The sequence below is a fragment of the Diabrotica undecimpunctata genome, chromosome 4 (assembly GCF_040954645.1).
Source record: "Diabrotica undecimpunctata isolate CICGRU chromosome 4, icDiaUnde3, whole genome shotgun sequence".
Taxonomy (NCBI): Eukaryota; Metazoa; Arthropoda; class Insecta; order Coleoptera; family Chrysomelidae; genus Diabrotica; species Diabrotica undecimpunctata.
In genome coordinates this window covers 56,496,404-56,522,226 of record NC_092806.1, presented here as the reverse complement: position 1 = coordinate 56,522,226, position 25,823 = coordinate 56,496,404, and the positions used below count along the sequence as shown (strand labels likewise).

The 25,823-nt window shown below is 32.7% G+C and overlaps 1 protein-coding gene and 1 non-coding gene across 6 annotated transcripts in view; one reads left to right on the top strand and one right to left on the bottom strand.

The window, feature by feature from the left end:
• Positions 1 to 25,823, top strand: part of Lar (tyrosine-protein phosphatase Lar) — a 1,676,858-nt gene that overhangs the window by 1,376,889 nt on the left and 274,146 nt on the right. The window lies entirely within an intron of this gene.
• TRNAK-CUU (transfer RNA lysine (anticodon CUU)) lies at positions 3,770 to 3,842 on the bottom strand. The gene has a single exon. It is a non-coding gene; the product is annotated as a tRNA-Lys (tRNA).

Below are 25,823 nucleotides of genomic sequence, written 5' to 3'. Positions count from 1 at the left end.
CATTGACAACTGTGATTTTTATCTACCAGGAGATCTTGTAAAAGTGCTAATTAACCCTAATTCGCACTCCAAATGAAATTAATTGTTACCTCTTTACAATTTACTTTATTTATATATTGTTAATATGATCTGTTTGTGTGACCGGTTCAAAGTGTTTATTAAAAAAAATAGTTTTAAATAAAAAAAAAGCCTTTTTTTTAACTACATTTATTGTCGGGTATAAAAGATAATAACAAATATACTGGACACAAAATTAGATTTTTACCAACCTAGGGCCCACTCGGGTTTTAGGAAAAACTTTGACACCAACGACCCCCTGCACTGCATGAAAAGCATTATAGAAAAATTTATCGAGTACAACCAACGATTGGCCTTGGCTTTCGTAGACTTTCGCAAAGCATTCAATACGATAGAAAATAACAGCGTAATGAGAGCGTTGGAGGAAATTCGCATAGATTAACGTTACTTCAAACTGATCACGAAAATATACAATAATGCAACCATGACTGTAAGACTACACACAGATACAAACTGTATAAAAAATCAATAGAGGAATCAGACAAGGAGACACGTTATCTCCCAGACTCTTTACGGCAGTTCTGTAACATGCTTTTAAAACATTGGAGTGGGAAGCTAAAGTAATCAATATCGACGGCGAAATGTTCTCACACCTACGATTTTCGGATAACATTGTTCTGATAACAGATGACTTAAAAAAGATTGGAACTATGCTTACTGAGTTAGATACCGCCTGTAACGAAGTTGGTTCGAACATAAATTTTGGAAAGACACAATACATGACCAATCTAGTACCAAGCGAAAATCCAAAAATCGACTGCATCGAAATAGAATTATTTCACAAATATAAATACTTAGGTCATGAAATCCAAATTTCTAGGGACAACTAAACTGCTGAACTGCAAAGAAGAATCACTTTAGCATAGGCCGTCATGGATATCTACAGGTCACCATGCCAAATTATTTGAAAAAGAAGACGTTCGACCAATGTGAGCTTTCAGTTATGACTTAGGACGCCGAAACACTTTCCTTAACCCTGGCTACAGCAACAAAACTCAGAGTAGCCTAAAGACAAATGGAACGCTCGCTACTTGGACTGACTCTCAGAGACAGAGTTAGAAACAAAGAAGTAAGAAGAAGGACAGGCGTCACAGATGTCATAGAGCGTATAGTATGGCTGAAGTGAAACTGGGCGTGCCATGTGGCCAGAATAAACGACGGACGATGGATTCACAAAATTACAGTGGGGAGACCACGGGACTCCACGAGAATTTATCAAAGTAAACTAGAAAGTGTTGCATACCTAAGGCAAAGAATAATCGATGAATCAATATTAATTCCTAGACAAACATGAGGATATATAATAAAGGCATTCTACCATCGTTTAGGATACTGTCAAATTAACAAAGGAGGACATTTTAAACACTTGAATAAGTAGACATAAATTTAGCAATGTATAGAACTTTTAATTATTATCTTTTATAATTTAATTATTATCTTAAACAAAATAAGTTGTACATAGTTTGAATCAAAAAATTTATTGAGACGATTGGTCATTTCTAGGCTTTTGTTTTATCTTTTTAAGATGTTCCTGGCTAAATAAAATCGAAAGTATTTTATACAGTTGTAACGATAAGACTACCAAAGAGAATTGAAATACTATTATAAAATAATAGATATAATATAAATAAAATTTAATAGATATATATATATACAGTCCTCTCTCTTTATAACGATATGCAAGGGACCGGGAATTTTCATCGTTATAAGGAGAGATCGTTATACAGAGAGAGACAAAATTCAGTACTGTAATATTAATAATACTGTACTAAATAACCTATTTTAATTTAAAAAAATTATCAAAACAAATATAAATGAATTAACATTGTATTCCACATAGATTTATTAACGAATAATATAAGCAATACAGTATAAAAAATGACTGTACAATTAAAACATGTGTACTGTACAATAAAAAAATAATATGCTACTGTAAAATATATTTAGCCTACATTACCAAAAAAATCTGTCACCTTGGTCTGTCTTCTTTTCCCTTTTCACAGAACTGACCTGACCTTGTCCTGAAGACTCATCGAATCTTCCACAGCACTCATATCGTCTTCCTGGTGGATGAAGAATCGATGCAGTACTTTTGCCACATCCAATGCCTGCTGAGGGGTCGCAGCTGGTTCTGGCTCTGCCTCCACTTCCGAGTTACTGTTTTCTTCTTCTTCTACACAAACTGCTTGCAGGATATCCTCGTCAGAATGTCCAGATGTTGTAGCTACATTTTTATCCAACTTCTTCAAAATCTGTTAGCTCTTTCGGTCCGTAGGTGATAGTAAGTTCAAACTGTCTGGCCCAAATATCTAATGGCAGGTCATTTTCATCATCAGTCAATGCTTGATCTTCCAGCCATCCTGCGTGTTTGAAGGAATGTTTAATTGTATTGCTCGTCACTTCGTCCCAGGATTTACTAATCATTAGGATGGGATCAAGAATGTTTAGTTTAAGATCTCCATTATTCTCAACCAATTCCATCAAAAGTCTTCTCCTGTAATGGCTTTTCAAACTCTTGATGACACTTTGGTCCATGGGCTAAAGGACACTCGCTGTATTTACTGGCAGAAAACAGAGTTCGATGTTTTGAAGGTCACGCAATACAGAATGAGCAGGACAATTGTCTACAAGCAAAAGCATTTTTTCCCTTTAAGCTCGATATCCCACTTTCTTATCGTTTCTTCAAAAATTTACGAGGTCATCCACGCACTTTTGTTTGCTTTATAGGTCACCGGTAGATTTTTATGTTTTTAAAGCAACGCAGGTTTTTCGACTTCCCTATCACTAACAATTTTCGCTTCACCGAACCTGTCATGTTAGCGGCCACTAAAACTGTAAGCGTTCCTTAGAAAGCTTTCCACCAACGCACTTTTCCAATTTAAATTTTAAAGTTGTGTTTGGTGTCATTTTAAAAAACAATCCAGTCTCATCCGCATTGAAAATGTCGTCTGACGCATATCGTGCCTTCAGTCCAGGCCACACGTTTTCTAACCAATCATCCGTTACGTTTTTGTTAACATCGCTTTTCACCTTGCTATTGCTCAAGTTATCGATAGCTTTTCCTCCACCGAGAGCACTTTATGCTTTTTCGAAAACATGTTGACTGTTGACACACAACTTGAAGACACAACTCAAACTGGAAATGAAAAGTCGTCAATAGATGACAACATCTGTGTGATAACAGTTAGGTATGCCGCCCGAACAATAAACGTGAGTCACTTAATTCTCTGGTAGAGAAGAAGTAGAAATGTAGTAGTAGTAGAAGAAAGAGTAGAATAGGTGGCCGCAGTCCTTAAGCGCAAAACAAAACAACCGCTGGACAATGACCTTGCCACTCGTGACTCAAGTAGTCTGAACTTTAAACACAATAACACATTTTTCATCAACTATTGAACGCTAAAAAGTTATCGCTATAAAGAGAGAACGATATCGGTATAGAGAAAGAATTATTACATTGTTCTTATGACGAACCAACCAACGTTTACTATTTTCATCGTTATAGAGAAATTATCGTTATATAGGGAATCGTTATAGAGAGAGACTACTGTATATATATATATATATATATATATATATATATATATATATATATATATATATATATATATAAAAGATATATATAAAATAATAAAATAATTATATAATAATAGTATTTCAATTCTCTTTGGTAGTCCTTATCGTTACACATTGGCGCCCAACGTGGGGCACGAACCCACTACTCTGAGATTAAGAGTCTCTTGCTCTACCGACTGAGCTAGCCGGGCTAGATGTATAAAAATAGTCAAAAGTATAAAAGTATCAAAATTAACTGCAAAAAAAAAAGAATATATTGAAATATATAAAAATAATGTTTATTAAAAAATTTTTTATTTGCTACCAGCTAAGGGTTCATTGTTTAATTCATAGTTTAAGACAAGACGAATTCAAACTTGAGAGCCTGAGCTAGGCGAATCATAGACGATAATGGTTGATTGAGGTATTATTTTTCTAATAGTATTTCAATTCTCTTTTGTATTTTAATCGTTACACATTGGCTGCTTACTTCTTAATACGTGTGGCCTCCCGATTAGGAGGTTAGGTCCTCTTGCCGACTCCAAAGCATGTGAGTAGGTCTTGAAGACAGCTGTTTAGGCCCACATCACTCCATAAAGTATTTTCAATAAAATGTTCTAGGAATATCCCATAAATTATTCCAATAAAATGTTCCACAAATATCCCATAAAATTTTCAATAAATATCCCATAAACCCAAGAGAGTTGTGCAGACGATAAAATGAAGCTTATAATAATTCCTACCCTGTTTTATAAATTTCAATTACTGACAAAAAATAATATTCCCACTATGAAAGGTGATTGACAGAAAGTAGGAAGGGACTGCAATGAAGTTAGCACAAATCATATAGGACGTATGCCTATGATGGAATTAGCTCTTCTTTCAACATAGAACAGAATATTTACTAGCGGGCAGAAAGAGAGTAAGCGAATATTTATTCTACCGGAAAGAAAGAGAGATGGCGAATATTTATTCTACAGGACAGAAAGAGAAAGAGGCCGCCAACTACTTTTTGAAGAAAAAATAGTAAAAAAGAAACTGAAGGTTAAGGAATTAATAAATAAATTAAAATATAATAATTATTTAAATATAAATTAATAAAGATGTGACGTTTATAACGTTACACAGTTAAACAGATATTAAAGTGGAGATTTTGATAAAGATACAGTATACATAGTGTTGTATTTAGTAACCCAATGTGACTAATGATATCAGGAAAATTATCAGTATTTTTTTTGCAGACAATAAATATAAAACTGATATTATCGCACCTAACATTCATCATAAATCACATTTTGTCGTAAAATTTATAATTTACTGCTTTCATTATGCTTAAGTCAGTCTTATGCTAATCATTTATAAATATCAATGATCGATTCCGTTCCACGTTTTTCCGGAATGATATTTATATTCCATACAGCAGATTTAAAATGCATTATTTGGAAATGGCTCTGTACACGCTTCCTCTTAAATGGCGGCGTATTTCCGAATAAAAACAGGTGGGTCTAAAAGCTTTCGAATTTCGCTTTATGAGATTCACGAAGTTATGGGAAATTAAAAATGGGCTATCAGCTTTTATTGTTTTTCCTAAACTGTGCGGGTATTACTCGAGTGTGCTTAAGGATATGATTAAAAATTAAAAACTCTCAAAACTCCGTAGGCCTGTTACATAAAAATATAAAATCCTTAATGTATAAAAAGTATCTTACAATGTATATACAGTGGGCGAAAATACTAAAAAGTTTCTCTAACATGTCTCTTTTCTTATGTACATTTGTCATTATAATCATTTAATTTTCCACGTCCCTAATAAGTATTACCCAGCAATTTTTTCTTCTTCTTTCCGTACCATGTCCATTACTGAACGTTAGTTATCATATTGGCTATCATAATTTTATTCACATTAGCTCTGAATAGGGATGAGATTAAACCACTTATGTAGATTACGAAGACATGATGATCTTCTTCGATCGGGACCACTTTTTTCACCTATTTTATCCTGAGTAATAAGATGGAGGACTCCATAAAGTTCTGGGTGTAGCATGACATGGGCGAAACACTTAAATTTTCTAATTTTACTGTTTTCACTACTTCGGGTTGTTTTTGTAATTTAAAATTACCTCTCCACCTGATTTAGATAAATCAAATAATAACTAAATCTATTAAAAATTTACCTAGATATAACTACAAAAAGAAGCTAACTATAATAAAGGTACTGGGCACTTCAAAATCAATAAATTAATAGCAAAGGGGTTCAACAAAATGTATTCAGAAAAGTAGCGTACAATTTATTTAATAAATTTAAAAATAAAATTTGCAGCTAATTTAAACAAAAGCTTATCAATACTGCTGATAAATTATTAACGCCGATATAAGCGATTACCCACTTACTGACCAACCACTGCAGTCTGATAAGCTGGTAAGTAGTAGTGTCACCCTTTTGTGCTGGAGTTAAGAAATCAACTTTAAAAACGAATGAATAAATGGTCAACATGTTACGGATACACAAGGCAATAGGAAGCCATTTTATTAAATATATAATATGAACCGTTACTAATGGAGGAGTACATTACCTTATGGATAAATATAAACACTATCTGAATAATATAAAGAAATTATTCTTCTTTTTATGGTGCCCTATCCAATTAGTGGATGTTGGATCCAATTCTGGCATACTCCTCTTGGTCTTGTGTGGCTTTAAAGAGTGCATGGGCATCAAGGTTTGTCCAATCGCTTATGTTTTTAAGCTATGAGTATTTCTTTTTTCCGATGCCCCGTTTTCCTTCTGTCTTCCTTTCTATAATAATCTTTAAGAACTGGTACTTGGAATTTCAAAATATATGACCCAGATAAGCAGTTTTTCTTCTTTTTATTGTTGGCAGCAATTTTCGTTTTCTGCCCATTCTATTTAATACTTCGACATTTGTTGTGTGGTGTGTCCAGGGAATTTTAAGTAGTCTTCTAAATACCCACATTTCAAAGGCCTATAATCGGTTCATCAGATTGGCCTTTATGGTTCAGGTTTCTACACAATAGCAGTATAAAGTAAATGTAACGTTTTACAAAGCGATATCGAAGCGTTAAGTTAAGGCTGCTATTGCTTAGCAAGGCTTAGTAAATGCTGGCTTGCTCAATCCTACTACGTATCTCTATATCTGGATCTAGATCTTTAGTTATCCAACTACCGAGATATCTGAACTTGAGAACCTTTTGGATGTTCATATTGTTTACTCTTATATTTAATTGCATATTTTGTGTTCTGCTAACCACCATTACCTTCGTCTTGTCTATATTAATCTTCAAGCCCAGTCGTTCTCCTTCAGTGTTTATTCTATCAGTCGTTGTATCTAGTCGTTGTAGCGCTTCTTGGCTATCAGCTATTATGACTGTATCATCGGCATAGCGAAGGTTACTAATAGTCTATCCTTTGATTTTGATTCCATCTTTAGTGTCACTTAAGGCTCTATCGAAAATCGTTTCAGAGTAAAGATTAAAAAGGAGGGTTGACAGAACACAACCCTGTCGTACACCTTTTTCGATTGAGAAATATGATGTAAATTCCAGTCCTACTCTCACATATGCCACTTGATTCATATAAAGGTTCTTTATGATTTTAAGGTCATTCTCATCTATCGAACGTTCCTGGAGCAATCTTACTAATTATGAATGATTTACACAATCGAATGGTTTCTGGTAATCTATAAAACATAGGAAGACAGATTTTTGCTGAAGAAATTATTAACAATTAAAAAAACTTAAATAATAATAATAATTATATTTACTTTCGTTTGATAGTCGAGGGCAGAATTTCCCAAATGGTGGGTCGCGACCCGGTACCGGGCCACGCAAATGCCGGGTCCCCTCGTCTCGCCGGTTCACATCTTGCTTTTTAAGGCTGCGCTCGGATTGACGCCACCGCTTTTATTTCAACCGTCCACTAGCACATCTACAAAATTACAAATTTTCGTCTGCTGCGCCGCTGCTTTTTTTATTCCATTAAGTTTAAGCTTAACGTAAAGTCAGAGAGCGCGTATTTTTCATGCATATTGATTACAATGAATTTAACGATGAATAAATTTGTTATAAAACAAAGTACAAGTTCTAAGACTTGCACAAACAGGCAATCGAGTGATCTGAAGTCAGGTACAAGTTCTAAGAGCGACAATATTAATAGATAGTCGAGTAATGTCCATCCAGAGGCAGGTACGAGTGGTAATTACAAACGGCCGCTCGATGCGCAGTCTACAACTGTCACAAAAAAGAAGAAGGAGTCCTGGACCCGACAATATTCTGAAGATTACTTGCAGTTCAGTTTTATAAAGGATACTGATGACAAACCATTATGTGTTATTTGTTATGCTGCAGTTTCAAATGAGTTTATGAAACCTTTAAAATTGAAGCGGTACTTGGAATTGAAGCACCAAGAATACAAAAGTAAGCCAATATATTTTTTTATATATCAAAAGAGAGAATTAATTAGCCAACAAAAAGACTATGTCTTTGAATTTTTTTCAGAATTTTTATATCGCAGTGAAGCGTAGGATTGTGGAGATGGCAGATAATATTAAAAAAACTATTATAGGTCACTTAAAGGAATACACCTATTTTTCCGTGCAAGTTAATGAAAGTACAGACATAACAGATAATGCTAATGTAATATGTTTTGTAAAATACGAATTTTAAAATACTATTAATGAAGAATTTTTATATTGTAAATCTTTGCCAACAAGAACAACGGCTGAAAAAATGTTTTATCTGATTGTTAGCTACATTAATGACAATGGAATTAAATGGAGTAAATGTGTGAAACTAAGTAGCGATGGAGCACGGGTAACGGCAGGTGCTCGTACTGGAGTTTTCCGAGGATCAAAATCGTAGCACCAGAATGTGTTTGGGTGCATTGTAACATCCACAGAGAGGCTTAAGCTGTCAAAAAATGACACTGCTTTTAACCGAATCTTTGCAAGAGTTTGTAAAATTTATAAACTTCATAAAATCTCGCCCACTGAACTCAAGAGTATTCTCTTCTTTGTGCAAATAAATGCGAAGTGAACATGAACATCTTCCTTTACACTGATAAGTGCGTTAGCTATCAAAAGGGAATGTTTTAAAAAGACTTGAGTTGGAGGAAGAAATTTCAATATTCTTAGAACAACATCCACCAACAGGCTAGAGATGTCAATTGGTTAATCAAGGTAGCCTATCTTTGTGATATTTTTGACTTGAACAATTTAAATATGACATTACAAGGTAGCAATGTAACTATGTATTTAAAGTACAAGAAAAGGTGGAAGCTGCAATCAAAAAAACTTAATTTGTGGATAGGTCGCGCGGAAGCAGAAAATTACAAAAAGAGTATAACGTGAATTCATTGCCGAATGAGATTTCAACATCTTTCAAGGAACATCTGCTAGGAATAGAGGCAAATCTGAAAGAATATTTTCCCCCATCCACAGCAACAAAGCATGGATAAGGAATCCATGTACTATGGACGTAGAATCCGAGACAGGACTTCTGAATTTAGATATTGAGTTAGTAATTGAACTATTGTGTGATAGGGCACTCAGGGACATATTTAACAAAATACCTCTGAAAGATTTTTGGCTCTCTTGCCGCCAAGTGTACCCAGTTTTAGTAGAAAAAGCGATAAAGTTTCTAATTCCTTTTGCTACGACCTATAAGTGTGAGGCAGGGTTTTCAACACTAGTTTTCCTTAAAAATAAATATAGGAATCGTTTGAAAGTCGTCGAACCGGATCTGGGATAAAATTAATATCTTTTCCTCCAAACGTGAAATTTTTAGTTAACCAAAAACAACTGCATACTTCTCATTAAAAAATGATTTGATTTTTATTTTGTTTTATTACATTTTTGTTTGAGCTAATGATTCTTTATTAAAATACATAAAACTATAATAAATATTTTAATATGTTTTTTTGTACACACACATACCAGGGTATCTGCTACTTCGACTAGAATACACTTTTGTATTGGATCGACCTATGGATGAGCAGTATGCCAAGAGATGAGGGCTTGCGGCTCTGTATTACTGCCCTCTAGATCTCTACTAAAAGAAATCGTACGCTTCAAAAACTGAAGTAAACAGTGAACGGCTAAATTATGGAATATTATTATTATTTCGAGAACCTTTGAGTTTTGAGGGAAATCCTGAAACAGGTCGATTTTTGTTATAAAATACCCATGTTTTAACGTACATGGAGTAGGGATGATGTCACCGGTGTAGGTGTAGTGACGTAATTGTAAATTTTTTTTAAATAGAAATCGGTATAATGCGATACCTCATTTAAACGAGAATTTAATTCTCTATTTAAAGACATTACATTTTTAAATAAATATTTTTTTAAGGGTACAAAAACAATTTTTTTTAATTTAAATTCAACTAAATTACAACTAATGATTTAATTAATAATGTACTTTAAAGTAACCAAATTATGCATAATAATTATTTTAAATTAAATGTTCTAAATACCATCCATCGGTTTCTTGACAATATGGGAATCTACGGACACATTCATCAAGTACATTGCGGATGACCTCTGGAGTAATTAGACTCATTTCATGCCTAATTCTATCTTTCAAGTCCTGTAAGTTTTGGGGTCTATTGACGTAAACTTTTGATTTTATGTAACCCCACAGGAAAAAGTCTAGAGGTGTTAGATCTGGCGACCTTGCTGGCCACTCTATAAAATCTCGTCTTCCGATCCACCTCCTGGGAAAGCAATGATTTAAAAATTGACGTACTTCACGTGCGTAATGTGAAGGGGCTCCATCTCGTTGAAACTAGATATTTTCACTAGATAAATTTGAATTATTGGCATTTGGATACATATTAACAAGGACGGGTCTAAGTTGATTTCTCAAAAAAGTTAAATAACGTTCTCCTGTTAGATTTTCTTCAAAGAAAAAAGGGCGAATGATTCTGTCATTAATGATCCCTGCCCATACATTTACTTTCTGAGGATATTGCGTGTGTGACTCAATCATCCAATGTGGGTTTTCTTGATTCCAATATCTGCAATTTTGAGGATTTACGGTACCATGTATAAAAAATGTGGCTTCATCGGAAAAAAGGATTTGATTGATGAAATGTGGATTGCGGATACATAAATCCTGCATGATTTCAGAAAATTGAAGCCGGCGATCGGGATCGTCGTCGTTTTATTTCTGATGTAGTTGAATTTTGTAGGGATGGTATTTTTCTTTTTTTAAAATACGTAATACCGATCGTTGGGAAACTACAGCATATTCGCCCATTTGTGTTGAACCACTGTGAGGATTGTCATGTACATTTAATAAAATATTAAGTTTCACATTGTCTTCAATTTTAGGACGCCCAGCTTTTGGAGTATGTTTAACGTGACCAGTTTCTCCAAATTTTCGGACTATTTACTTACTGTTGATTGGCTGATGGATCTGTCTGGATATTGTGCGTTGAATAAATTGCATACCTCGTTCTGTGTTCTTTTTTATCTCCGCATCCGCTAAGAATTAATATTTCTATGCGTAGTGTTTCATTTAGGTGAGCCATAATGTAGTATTCAAAAGTAAAATATACAATTGACAACTGATGACAATTCACAAAATCAAAACATTTACGTCAATAAATATTACAGTAACTATGCCACTATCACTTGCTTGAATTAACATTTGACAAAAAGTTTCAGTGTTTTTGGGATAACTTTTTGTATCCATTATTATTTTTACTTATTTTTGCTTTTTTAAGTATTTACTTCAGAAAGTTATCGCAGGAACCGATGGATGGCATTTCGAACATTTAATTTAAAATAATTGTTATGCATAATTTGGTTACTTTAAAGTACATTATAAATTAAATCATTAGTTGTAATTTAGTTAAATTTAAATTAAAAAAAAATTTTTTTTTTTGTTTTTGTACCCTTAAAAAAATATTTTAGTTAAAAATGTAATGTCGTTATATCGTATTCATTTTACAAATTCCCAATTGTCAATAGAAGCACGTGAAAGCCAAACAGGGTCGTACTGATGTGTATCATATGATTTTTAAAAATATTTACTTTTGAAACTATTAGTGTAAGAATTTCTTGAAATTTAATCATTAAATCACAATTAAACTAAACTCTAAAAAATAACACGACTAGTAAATAACTTAACAATAACTATAAATATAACACAATATATTCACTTAAAAATCAACATGATACAATTTGGATTTAAACATGCTGGCAAGTATGGATCTGTAACATGAGAATCTGGCTTAAGGCAATAAATTATATTTAATAGCCTCTTGACGAATGAGAGGGCGAATATCAACACGTACTTATGTTGACAGATGGGAATTTGCTAAACTAATGAACGATAGAGAATGAAATTCTCCTTCAAATGAGGTGTCGCATTATACCAATTTCTATTTAAAAAAAATTAACGGTTATGTCACTACATCCACACCGGTGACGTCATCCCTACTCCATGTACGTTGTAAGATGGGTATTTTATAACAAAAATCGACCTGTTTCGGGATTTCCCTCAAAACTCGACGGTTCTCGAAATAATGATAATATTCCATAATTTAGCCGTTCACAGAAACACGATTTTTTTTTAAATGGTCAACCTGGATAGTTTTATTAGTTTATTATTGTAAATGATTAATGTAAATACAAATATAGCTTTAATAATATTTTTTCCGTAATGTCAGTTTCCATTCTAACAGTAGATAATTTTATATACTTTATGATATAAAAAAATCTACTCTATATTCAAGAGCCCCATTAAAACGAAAAAATCTGACTGGCCTAAATGGTGGTAGCTCGATTTCAAATGAAAAAGTGAGAGATTCTTTTATACCTGAGATGTATAAAAATCCGACAATGGGGTCGACACACATTATCTCCCCGATTCCCTTTCAAATGATTGGAATTTTATAAAGCTCATTTAAAATTTCAGCAAAATGGAGTATTGAATAACACTGAAATAACACAGACGTAGCGGGAACTTTTTCGGATGGAGGGATTAAGTGGAGGATATTGATCTCAGCTAATTGTGGAGTTTTTTAAGGATTCTCTTTGAACTAATGCACAGAAAATATAATGTGATTATGTATCTTCCATATTTTTATTTAGAGTTTCAGTTCGGATGCTGTGAAAGAATATTTTACTATTAGAATTTCAACATTAATGGATATGATGCAATTTCTGCTTAATTAGCGATAAAATCTTGGTGGAATATTATAGCATTATAAAAGTATTGTTTTATTGTCCGTATTTTAATTAGGCAATCGAAAACTGAAGAAAGTAGAAAGGTAACTGAGAAAAAATTATAAGTCATGTAGTTATTGAATAATGATGTTTTAATACAGGAATTTAAAAAAAAATAATCAAACAGTCGACTTAAAGTCTTTGTTTTTTGTTTAAAAAACCATCAAGTATCATACCAATGTCTGTCGAAAATAGAGAAGAAAAGGATCTTAGCTACAAATTGGTTTTTGAAAAGTAGTCAAAGTAGGATCGATCCAAATAAGGCAGATATACTGAAATTAATACCCGAGATATACAGAGAGGAGTCCGCCAGGGATGCGTGGTGTCACCACTACTCTTTAATGTCTACAGTGAAGCAGTATTTAAAGAAGTACTCTCAGATTCAGTAGAAGGTACTATTGAAATAACTTATGTTGTGGAGACGATACAGTAATAATGACGGATATTAACAATGATTTACAGAACGTGATGCAACGACTTAACGTTATACTTCTTTATCTTTTGGTGCCTTTCCTCTGTGGATGTTGGCAATCACGTTGGTTTATACAACTTTGTTGACAGCTGCTCTAAATAGTCCTTCTGTGCCCTTGAAATCTTTTGCCTTCTATCTTTCCTTGTAAAATTAGTTGAATTAGTCGATACTTCTCATTGCGCATCACATGCCCTAAGTATGTCATTTTTCTAATTTCCACGATACGCATAATTTTCAGATCTTTACCTGAACAACACTTGCTGTCAAGTTAAGCTGGATGCTTATTTCAAAAAGTGATCAAATTAATAAATATGTTACCAATCAGCTGTATACATATAAAAAGACGTTATCATTCATAAGTGATACTAGTTCTCAGAAGGCGTTGCTTGTATGTGTTGCCAAGTGCGTTGCACAAGTGTTCCTGATGAGGAGTTAAATAACTCGAAACACGTGTAGAACAATGGTGGCATTAAAATTTTCAATCTTTTACTTGCATTGTAACGGCTTTTCTCTAAGTAAACAGCGAAAAAGTGTTTTTTAAGGGTGAACCGTAGATGCATGTCAAAGTAAAAGGTTACTTCTAGCGTCGTTTAACAGCCTCCAGTAAGAGGCTTTGAATTTGCGGTTTACCTAATTTGCTATCAAAGCGAGGTCTCGTCTCCCGACTTCTTGTTACTTCGTATAGAGGCCGCTGCTAGTGTACCAGGCTGTTATTTTAATTATAATGGTCAAATACTAGACTGCATTTCATTTTAGTTTGAACCACAAGTGTTCCTGATAAGGAGTTGAATAAGTCGAAACACTTGTAGAACAATCGCGAAATTCGAATTAAAATGAAATGCAGTATTTAAGTTTCATATACCATATATATATATATATATATATATATATATATATATATATATATATATATTGATTTAAATATAAGGTTGAATGCTCGAATAAATGAACTTTGATCAAATATATGAGGCATATATCGAGCACAGTTTGATTTAATCTTGCCCAAGTATGACATTTTGTTCTTGTCGGATAGGCCGCAATTGACGAAATGCCCCTGAAGATGATCTAGGGATCGAAAGTACTTGGGCAAGATTAAATCAAACTGTGCTCGATATAATATGCCTTTTATTTGATCAAAGTTCATATATTGATTTTCTACTTTGAAGCTTCTGTGTTTCGTTTTCTCTTCCAGTCACCAATTTACATGAGTAGTCTGGCTTCCCGCGCGCTCGTGCCAAGTCTGACTTGGAATTAAGACATCGTCGGTCACTACTCGGATCGCATGGCATCTCTACGTTTTGTGGAACACTATTTAATTTGGAGTGTAGTGTCGAAAAAATAATCAGGTGATTTCCACTTACCTGTCTCGTCGCAATCTCACGGCTGGTTGAATTATTTTGTGATAGCTGTTATCAAGCTAGCGGCAGAAATAATTCTGCTGTAGCCTTGATTCACTAATGACATAGCTGTTGCCCTATGCCATATGCTCAGTTGATCTACCGGTACTTTGGTTGTACCTGATTTGCACCTGCCCTATATATCAACCATTGTCGCGTAATGTCGGTGTTGAGGCCATCCTCGCCCAGACCGTTAATATTGTATATGTACTACAAAATTTAATTTTAAAAATTATTAAGCAGTTGAGTGATTAATTCGTCGATATATTATTTGGCTTTGAAGTTACAATATACATACACACGTGAATGACTTGTAATATGTTTTTTAAAATAAAACAACACTAAATTTAGTTTCGAACGAATAAATAATAAACCTTCAAATATATTGTGCGTTAATGATTTTGAGTGAAATGGTTTAGATTTATATATTTACTTCCCGGAATTGAGACATTTAAATATATTTCCGTACGTGTAAAATTGATGTAAAATTAGTTACGTAGTGGTGTGTACTTATGGCTTTAACTATTTCTTACTACGTACCTCATAGTCTAGGATATGATGGTAAAAATAATAGAAAACTTCTGAATTTTTTACATGCAATCAGTTTGCTTGAAGTTTTGACATTAGTTAAAAAATAGCTCAAAGATCTAAATCTACCCTATGGTAATATGTTCTTTTTCTCTGCGGTGATTACTACCCCAACTCGGGTGTGAAAAAAGTTTATCAAAAAAATCAAAATAGTCGCTAGAATATTAAATTTTAAGAAGACAAAAATTTTCTTTGGAGTTTTATCAAAAAATTAAGATTTTTGGAGTTATTCGTGACTGAAAGTTTACAAGATACACGTCAAAAAAGCATGTTTTAGACGGTTTTTCGCAAATAATCCAAAAATATAGATCTTATCGGAAAAACTTTTTGGATATAAAATGAAGCTTACAAAACAAATCATATTCGTCACCAAAGAAGTTATTATGGAAGATGTTAAGAACACACTACGAATGCAGTTGTGACCACAAACCAGTGACGGGAATTATAACCTAAAGAATCGACCTCCCATCGATCTAACCAGTTAAAAGATGGGAATAGAAAGATGCAAACTGGCCAAACTACAGACGACAACTAAACCAAATGGGAATAAAGAGAGAATTCGAATCTACAGAAGAAGTGGAAATAAGCATAGAAGAAATCACAAGACGAATCCAGCAAGCCATGAAAAACTACATACCAAAGGAAAAGACGAACAACAGATGACGTATCATTCCGAACGAACTAGAGGAAATAATAAAGAAGAGAAACAGGATCAGAAAAGACTTGAAGATTTTAATTCAAGATCTACGGAGAAGAACTATCCGAAGAAGTAAGGACAAGACTCAGAAGCATCACCGATGACAAATGGCACAACAACATCAGGAAAGCAGAAAAAACCACAAACACGTATGGAATATCTTAAAATATGAGAAGAGAACAAAACAGCAGATGCCACATAAAGATATCAAGTTATGTCTGTTCGAACGTAAACTTTTATTCTTCCATTTTTATTCATATTTATCCGTTTTATTCATTTTCAAAAATTTAAACATATGATTGAATATCTCGAAGAGGGTAAGTTTTTTATTGAAAACTTATGCAAAGTTTTTTTAAAATATACTAAAAAAACCTGTGGTGACGCAGAAAGTACCAAACTCCTCTTGCCAAAACCATCCTGGTTGAAACTTTTGTTGTTCATTCATAATTTATTTTATTTATATACAATATTAGTTTCTAGAAATTTAAGTGGCACTTTTTTTGGAATTTTCCAAAAAATCCCCTTTTTTTAAATAAATCAAAATATTAAAAAGAAAGTAAAATGCTAGAATAAATAAAGACTGTGTTCGCTTGCGTTTATCGCCATCTTCAAACACTTTTAGGACAACTTCTTTTTAAACGAAGGACTTAAAAAACTTTAATATAGATCCCTCTATAGCTTTTAAAATGAACCACGAATTGGTATGTATTAAATTTTTTTCAAGTATTTGGCAACGGCTTAAAGATAGCATTATTTTTCATATCTTTTTTACTTGTAAAGTGATTTAAAAAAAAGGATTTTTTGAGAAAATCCGAAAAGAGTGTGTTCACTATAACCTAAGATTCTTTTAAAACTAATCCTTTTAAACCAGTTTACTTTTCAAAATGTAATTTTTGTGTATAAATGAAGTAAATAAATTGTTTTAATCAAGGTAGTTCTGAGAGGGGTGAGTTCTGCGTCAGAAAAAATATAAGTGGACTTTATTTTAGTTATAAATAACTTACCTTAACGTTCATGCAAATCACTTTTACTAGTGGTCATTTTAAAGGTTTTATAAACATTGAATAGCCCATCAGAAACGGTAGGTGCTAATGTGGAAGCCAATTGCTAAGCCTCATCTAGCTCAGTATCTTAGGTGTAAGAACATCTTATCTTAGAAGTAAATCTTAAAAATGAATTTAGCTAGGACAAAGAAACCAAGATATTAACTAATCATATTTATTATACATAATATATATATATATATATATATATATATATATATATAGAGAGAGAGAGAGAAAGAACAGATAGAAAAAATAATGTGATTAAAGTGTAATTAGTTGTTCTTAATATTGTATTTATTTATTTTTTTTCAAGAAGCAAGAGGCCCATATTTGGGTAGTTTTGATTTTTAATTATTAACCTGTCTTAATGGTATGCAATCAGTTATGCATACAAGATTAAAAGTTAATCTTCTATGTATAACTAGTTTCATACCATTAAGACAGGTTAATAATTAAAAATCAAAACTACCCAAATATGGGCCTCTTGCTTCTTGAAAAAAAAAATAAATACAATATTAAGAACAACTAATTACACTTTAGTCACATTGTTTTTTCTTTCTGTTCTCTATGTATCAGAGTTAAAACATACTATCAAGATATGTCATGAAATAAACTAAGTTTTACTATCCTGACCAAAATGTTTAGAATGTATTGTCCAGTAATATATTTTATATTTGTGTTTTTAATGTTGAGTGTCAAAGTTTTTTTTAATAATCTCAACTACTAGTAAGTTACACTGACAAATTGTGATATTTTGTAAATATTTAAACATTTTTTTTTATATATATTACAGTGTCTTAAAAAAAGGGAATAAAACCATTCCGAAAGCTCGACAAAAAGTCAAAAGAGTGTTTCTCTAACATCTCGGCTAACCTTCTGACTGCAGCCCTAATAAACTGGTGGTTTTGTTTATATCTACAGTCACTAATATCCTGTATTTCTTATATATATATATATATATATATATATATATATATATATATATATATATATATATATACAAATCACGACATTGTTTTATTGACCATACAACACAATGGCAATTGCTGTGACATTTTACACGTTTCCACCTCTATATTAATTTCACAGTATGTACGAATTGTCGTAATTGTCACATTGACATTAAAAATTTCAAACAAAGTTCTGAAAGAGTAAACAAATAATTAATAAAATACCTATTACGTTGTATACCGTCCAAGAAAAAGTGCAACTTGTAACATGGTACTCTCAGGGTCATTCGTTGCACGAAGTAATTGATTTATTTATCGTTGCCTTCGAAAATAGATCCTCACCAAGTGTTACAACAGTTAAAAATACCATTAAACATTTTCAAACTTCGTGATGTGTAAACAGTTGTAAAAAGTGTCATGAAGGTAATATTATTATATCATGGATAAAGGGACACGCGGGCATTAAGGGCAATGAAATAGCAGATAGCCTAGCCAAATCTGCCCTAGACATAGGCGAAGAAGCTCCCTTGAACTTACTCCCCTTTTCAGACATTGATATAATTAGTAAACAGCATCAAAAAGAAAAATGGCAAACATATTATCGAAACACGAGAACTGGAAATAATTACAAACAAATGCAGCCTGAAATACCCATAAAAAGATGGTTTCATACTCTATCAAATCGCCATTTCATAAGGGTTATAAACAGATTAAGATCTAATCATGCTCTTACCCCCCTTCATATGTACAAGTTGGGTCTCGCGGAGTCACCTAATTGCAAGTGTGGAAAAGAAGGTAACTTATTACATATTTTTCTTGAATGTTCCCACGAATCAGTTCAATCAATTCCCACGATTTTCTCTAGAGATATATATATAATTTCGGTTTACAACGTTCTTCGACGTCTTCCGATTTCCAATCTCCATCTCATTCTATCGTTCCATAGATCGTCTTCCAGTTCTCTTTCTCTGATTTCTTTATCAACTCCTTCTCTCCAACTTCTTCTAGGCCTTCCTGGTCTTCGCCTACCTCTTGGTTGCCATTCAAGAATTTGTCTTGGTATTCTATTCTCCGGCATTCTCCTTACGTGTCCGTACCATCTGAGTTGTGTCGTTTTGATGTCATCAACAATATTATGTGTAACCCCCATGATTTCTCGGACTCTCTCGTTTGTTATTTTGTCGCGTCTGGAGATTCCCGCCGAGCGGCGCCAGAAGTCCATTTCTGTTGCTCTAAGCATTTTCTCTGATCTGTCTTTTAGGGGCCACACTTCGCATCCATATGTTGTGATACTTTTTATTATGGTGTTGTATATTCTTCTTTTGTTGTCTTTGGAGATGTTTTTATCCCACAGTACGCTGTTTAGTAAGGCTATGCCTTTCCTTCCCTGTGTATTTCGTTCCTTAATGGCTGCATCTAATTTTCCGTCTTGAGTGATTTTTACTCCTAGGTATTTGTAGTTATCACATATTTTGATCTCTTGATTTTCCTCTACGAGAAGGTTATGTTGATCTCCTCCGATACTCATGTACTCAGTTTTTTCCATATTCACTTCCAAACCCCACTCTGTAAACTCTTCTAATAGTTTTCGCATCATGTAACTAAGTTCTTCAGAGTCCTGTGCGATGATGACCTGGTCATCTGCAAAGCACAGAGTGTACAAAGTTAAGTCTATTAGTGGTATGCCCATATTCGTACATTTTTTCTTTCATTTGTTGAGTGCTGCTTCGAGGTATATTTTGAATAATGTTGGGGATATACAGCATCCTTGTCTTAGTCCTTTAGTCACTTTGAATCCCGGTGTTATCAGATTTCCTGTTTTAATTCTTGTTGTTTGTTGGTAGTACAACGTTTTTACTGCTTCAATCAATTCTATATTTATATTTGTTTTCCCCAGTGCCTCCCATAATTTATCAAGCGGGATACTGTCATATGCTTTCCTAAGGTCTACGAACGTCAGATGGACTTCTTGGCCACGAGCAACTTTCTTTTCAATTATCTGAGTAATAGAGAAGACATGGTCTATTGTAGATCGACCTGCACGAAAACCAGCCTGTTCTTCAGCTTCCATATCTTGGTATTCTTCTTCTATTCGATTTTTTATTATTTTCCCATATATTCTGCTAATACTACTAGTAACTGCAATTCCTCTATAGTTTTCAGGTTTCGATTTATCTCCCTTTTTATGGATGGTGCTCATATGCGATTCTTTCCATTCCTCAGGTATTTCATGTTTATTTATGCATTCCTGGAAAAGTTGTCGTAGTCGTTGAATTAGTATTTTGGGTCCATGTTTAATGAGTTCCGGAGCTACATTTCCGGGGCCAGGTGATTTGCCATTCTTTAGATGTCTGCATACGGTTTCGACTTCTCTCTCATTTATTCTGATTGGTGACCCTATCAGCCTGACGCCTTGTAAACCATAGTTCTCTATCTGTTTGATTTATATTGATATCTCTAGAGATATCAATATATTAAAAACGATTTACGAACATATCAAAAACTGTAAATATAAATTGTAGCTTAAAACTAACTTATATTTAAGTAAATATTGTATCATAGCAAAAAAAAATTAAATAGAAAAAAAAAATAATAAATTTTAAAAAAAAATTAAAAAAAAAATATTTATAAAATTAATAAAAAAAAAAAAAAAAAAATCATAAAGAATTAAAAAAAAAAAGGAAGATGTAAACCTCCGAGATGTTGAATCGGGTTATGTCTTAGCGCAGGAAAAAAAATATATATATATTAAAAAAGAAAAAAAAAGAATTAAAAAATAAGTTGTAATTTATTACTAATTGCATGTTAGATTGTACGGATTATTATATGTTTATTCCTCTAATTGTAAAAAATTCCTCTGATTGTAAAAATTGTTTGTCTCCTTGGCTCGGCCAAGGCCATCAAACTAAATAAAAAAAAAAAAGGTAATCAACCACATTTTAGACCTGTCGATGAGGAACGTCAAAACAGGGATATTTATATTTGTGCTTTTGTGAACCCGCCAATAGTGTACAAATTGCCAGGGAAGTTAACGTGAATGCTCGAACTGTCCAGCGAGTTCTCAAAAGGAATGGGTATCACTGTTTTAAAATACAACCAACACAAGAACTGTTTCTGGAAGATAACTTTAGCGGATGGAGTTTTATGAATTTATGTTAGATAAACAGAATGAAAATGTCCACTTTTTAAAAAATATTTTATTCTCTGACGAATCTTCATTTTCATTGCATAAAAAACACAATCCATCCATTACAAGGTATTATTCTCGGAAAAATAAGCACCTTAGTGTTTCAGCGCGAACGCAGCATCCGCAAAAGTTAAATGTTTTGACTGGGATGTTAAGCGACTATATTGTCTGTCCATTTTTTATCGATGAAAACTTAAACGGGCCCAAATATTAACAGCTTTTACAGAATGACATTATTCCGGCAGTTCGACGCCTTCCTGTTAATTTTCAGGAGGTTTATTTTCAACAGGATGGATGTTCGGCTCACAACTCTATAGCAACTATTGACTTCTTCAAACAAACGTGTCCTGATCGACTGATAGGTACACGTGGTACAATTAAATAGCCCACTAGATCCTGTGACTTAGCGCCTAATGGTTTCTTTTTTTGGGGTTTTTGAGGGAGAAAACATTTATAGGCATCAGTTTGAAAGGGCGACAAACCTAGTCGAATAAGGGCAAAAATACTTCTTTTTTCTGCATGCATTACACCAGCCCTACTCCAAAATATAAGGAGAAATCTGTATGACAGATTTGGTTACTGTTTAGCACAAGGAGGTGGAATATTTGAGCCCCTAATTCATTAATCTGCTTTTCTAATTTTTATTTTTTATTAGGTACATTTTACGAAGTTTGTAGGTTCTTAATTAGGTAGTATTTTTTATGTTTGAGTTTGGAAGAATTTTATTGTTTTTTTTATTTAAAAGTACAAACGAATTACTTATTTACTTACTTATTTATTTGTATTACTATTAGGGCTAAAAAATAACCAAAAATTAGTTATTAGAGAGCATAATAATAAATATACTCTAGAGATGGGATTGCAATAAATCTTAATTTATATGGTCAACAAAACAATGTCGTTATCTGTATATATATATATATATATATATATATATATATATAATTAAAATTTTAGTATTAAATTAAATCCAAACCAAATCTTGCCTACAGTTTAACAGTTCCAGTTATTGGTATTGGTATTAAACTCAGGAATATGTTTAGTTTTCATAGCAACGGCAACCTACTGTAGTATGTTACTCCCACTGGTCGACCAAGTAGTTCGGGAAGTCCTTACCCAAAAAAATGGACAAAAATTGGTATTAGGCCAAAAAGCTAAAAAAAAATAATGAACCTTGTATTACCAACTGCATATGTTTTAAAATATTTACTTGTCATATGAAGTTCGAAATTAATATTAATAATAAATAACAAATTAGCAATGGTAAAATGAATATAAGTATTATTAAACAAGTAAGTTAAATTATATTAAAGATACTAACCACACATGGTTTGAAAAAAGTTGTCTGTGTCTGTCTTATAATTGATAGATTCAGGAGTTTTATTAATATGTACCATTTCAAGGAAAAGTCGATTTTTATAATTATTAACTTGTTCTAAGATTTTTATATTATTAAAGTCAAAGTTATATTCTGTCTTCAAGTGGTGGTGCACTAAGGCACAAGGGTTTTTTCGGATGTTAGTCACTTTTGTGTTGAGTGACACGTTGTTTAAGCCACTGTTGAGTTTGACCAATATAATAACTTTCGTCAAAGTAGACCAACCATTTAAGTAATACCTGCTGCAACATACTAAACAATATATGATATGATAGATCTTAACATTTAAAAACAAACTCAGTAATCTTCTAGTAACGCTACTACAATTTTATTTCATTTCTAAATATCATTATTACAATAACTGACTACGTACCATCAATTACATTTTATAGATCAATTTAATATGTTCCTGATTTTTATCAGGATGTGATCTTATCTAAAAAAATATTTAGATTGTGAATACAATAACAAACTAGTATGACTTAAAAGTTTGTATGCACTGTCGGAAATTAATAAATGTGTATCCCCTTATGCGACTTACAAACACTGAGGCCAGAGGCCCACACTTATAAATAAAGAATTTATTAAGGCACTTCAAATGTACATGTAATTCTGCACCAAAGTTTTAAAGCAAAAGTAACATTTTACATCCAATTTATTTGATAACGTTAAATTTTATAATATATTCCGAGATGGAGGCAGTAGCCACTTTCTGTCACTTACCGTTACGTGGACATGCTTTAAATTATGACGCTGAGGTAAAGAACCATGGACTTAAGTGTATATCAAAAAATAAAAACTACTGCAAAACTCATTTAATAAATAAATTGTGAATTTTCGTTTTACTAACGGTTAATTTACGAAAAATAATATAGAACAACTATCTGATAAATGTTTATGGCATTATACGATATTATGGCTCGTATTATGTGTTTTTAATGAAAATTCCCTTCTGAAGACCTACAACAGTCTTAAACATTTTAATGTCTAATATATCGAATATGAAGTGTCCTTTACATTACTCTCGAATCTCCTCGTTCGAAACATACCGTCCCGCTTCAACTCAACTACGCCGTTCTTCTCTCACGAAATCGTCTTTGTACAGGTCATCGAAAGGTCTCCACTCTATACCCAGGTAACGCAAGATGCTTAGATAGTGGTTCCCCGGGGGCTAGTGCGGTTAGATGTCTAGAATATGGAGGTCTGGATATTCTCGAATATGGGGCTTTCCTTTCTCTTCATAACAATCGTTTCACGTTGGATATGCGATACGACGCCGGAATTTGTTAATGCTATAATCTTGTTGTTTTCTTTGCGGAAAAATCTCGACGTACGAGGATGATGGGGCTGGTTATTAGTTTAGGATTTTGCTAAAATAAAGTCTTGTTAGCTTCGGATATTAGAGAAGGTATCTACATCAAAGGAATATCGATTAGGTGGCACGTGTATTATTACACGACCGGAAAGGTTAAAGGATTTAGAAAAATACGGGGGAAGAGCAAGGGATTAGCAGCATTATTTTTATTGGAAACATGACACAGGAACATGATTTACCAATTTTTCATTTGAAAATTAACATGACTTAAGGATAATAAGTATTTTATTGCATAATTAGGTGATTAATATTTTTATATTATATATACAACTATTGTTCGATAAGTTTTATCGAACAATAGCTGTAAATAATATGGAAAAATAAGCGGTTTTGTTTAAAAATTGTTAGAGTATTTAAATAATAATACGCTGTGTGAAAAAATATATAGAGGAAACCAGAAACAAATGTAATAAAGATGATCGAATTCTGCAGAAGGAATGATTTAATGATTGGGAACACCTATTAAAACCAACAAATAGAAGATAAGTACACGTTTAGTATAAATTTAGTATATTATAAAATACAAACGAAAGAATTAGAAAAGATAATAGGAAACATTTAAACGAGAAGAGAATCAGGAATGTTATCACAGTATAGGCTAGTCATAACAGAATGTATAGTAAGAACAGAAGGAAAAGAACCCTATAGAAAAATAGAAAAATTGGAAAATATTCAAATAAATAAAAATTGATAAAACGGAAGAATTACGTGAAATAAAAAAAAATTAACAAACATTTTAAGAGGACTGAATGCCTGTCTGGAAGAAATACAACCAAACATTTATAGAAACCAATATTTTAGGAATATATTGCAAAGAGAAACATAGCAAAAACAGCAGTCAGAATGGTAAAAAGAGAAATATTAGTTAAATTTGAAGGTATTAGCTGTTTACGAAAGAGTTAATATTGTTCTTTGCATTGGGAAATGTTTGGAGAATTGTCTCTTAGCTTTAAAGGTTTACTCTCAAAAGTATCCTGATAGAAAACACCCAAAAAATGTTTTTGAGATATTGCTCAAAAGATTCCGTGCTACTGTAAAGTTGCTTACGACAATGTGAATAAAAATAAATCAGTTAGTGATGACAACGTTAACGAACTTGATGTCCTGTTTTCTGTCACGGACAACCCAAATGTTAGTACTAGAAAAATTTCGGGTGAATTAGAAACCAGTCAAACGAGTGTAGTAAAATACTTAAGTTATGTTAAATAACTACAAACCACTATCATTCGTATCACACTCAATTGCACCAGCATTTGATGGAACAAGATTATGATATACTTTTAAATTTTTGTTTATGGACTCTAGATAAAGTTGGGGAAGATCCTAATTTTTTTTAATGTATTGTTTACACACGAATCTAATGTTTACAATAATGATCTAGTAAATAGACATAATTTTCGTTATTACGATACAGGTTCAACAAACATTTCAACAAACACCGATGGGGTATTAACGTTTGAGGCGGCATTGTGGGCGAGTATATTATAAGCCTGAACTTTTTGACTCAATGGAATATTTTATTTTTAATTTTTTAAAACCAAATTTTTGGGCCCTTCTTCAAACACTTTTCACTTCGTGTCCGAACAAAAATATGACTCCAATTGGCTCATTTTTCACATGATGTTATGAGCTACTTTAACAGAAAATTTAGAAATAAATGGATAGGTAGACGCGGTCCATATAATTGGCTACCTAGGTCACCAAGATTGACCTAGGTGGATTGCTTTAAATGGTGTTATAATAAAAATATTGTATATACTACACCCCCTACTACTCCAGGTGATATGAAATTACGAATTTCAAACGCTGTTGCGTCCATAATACCAGATATGTTAAATAATGTAAATAAATCA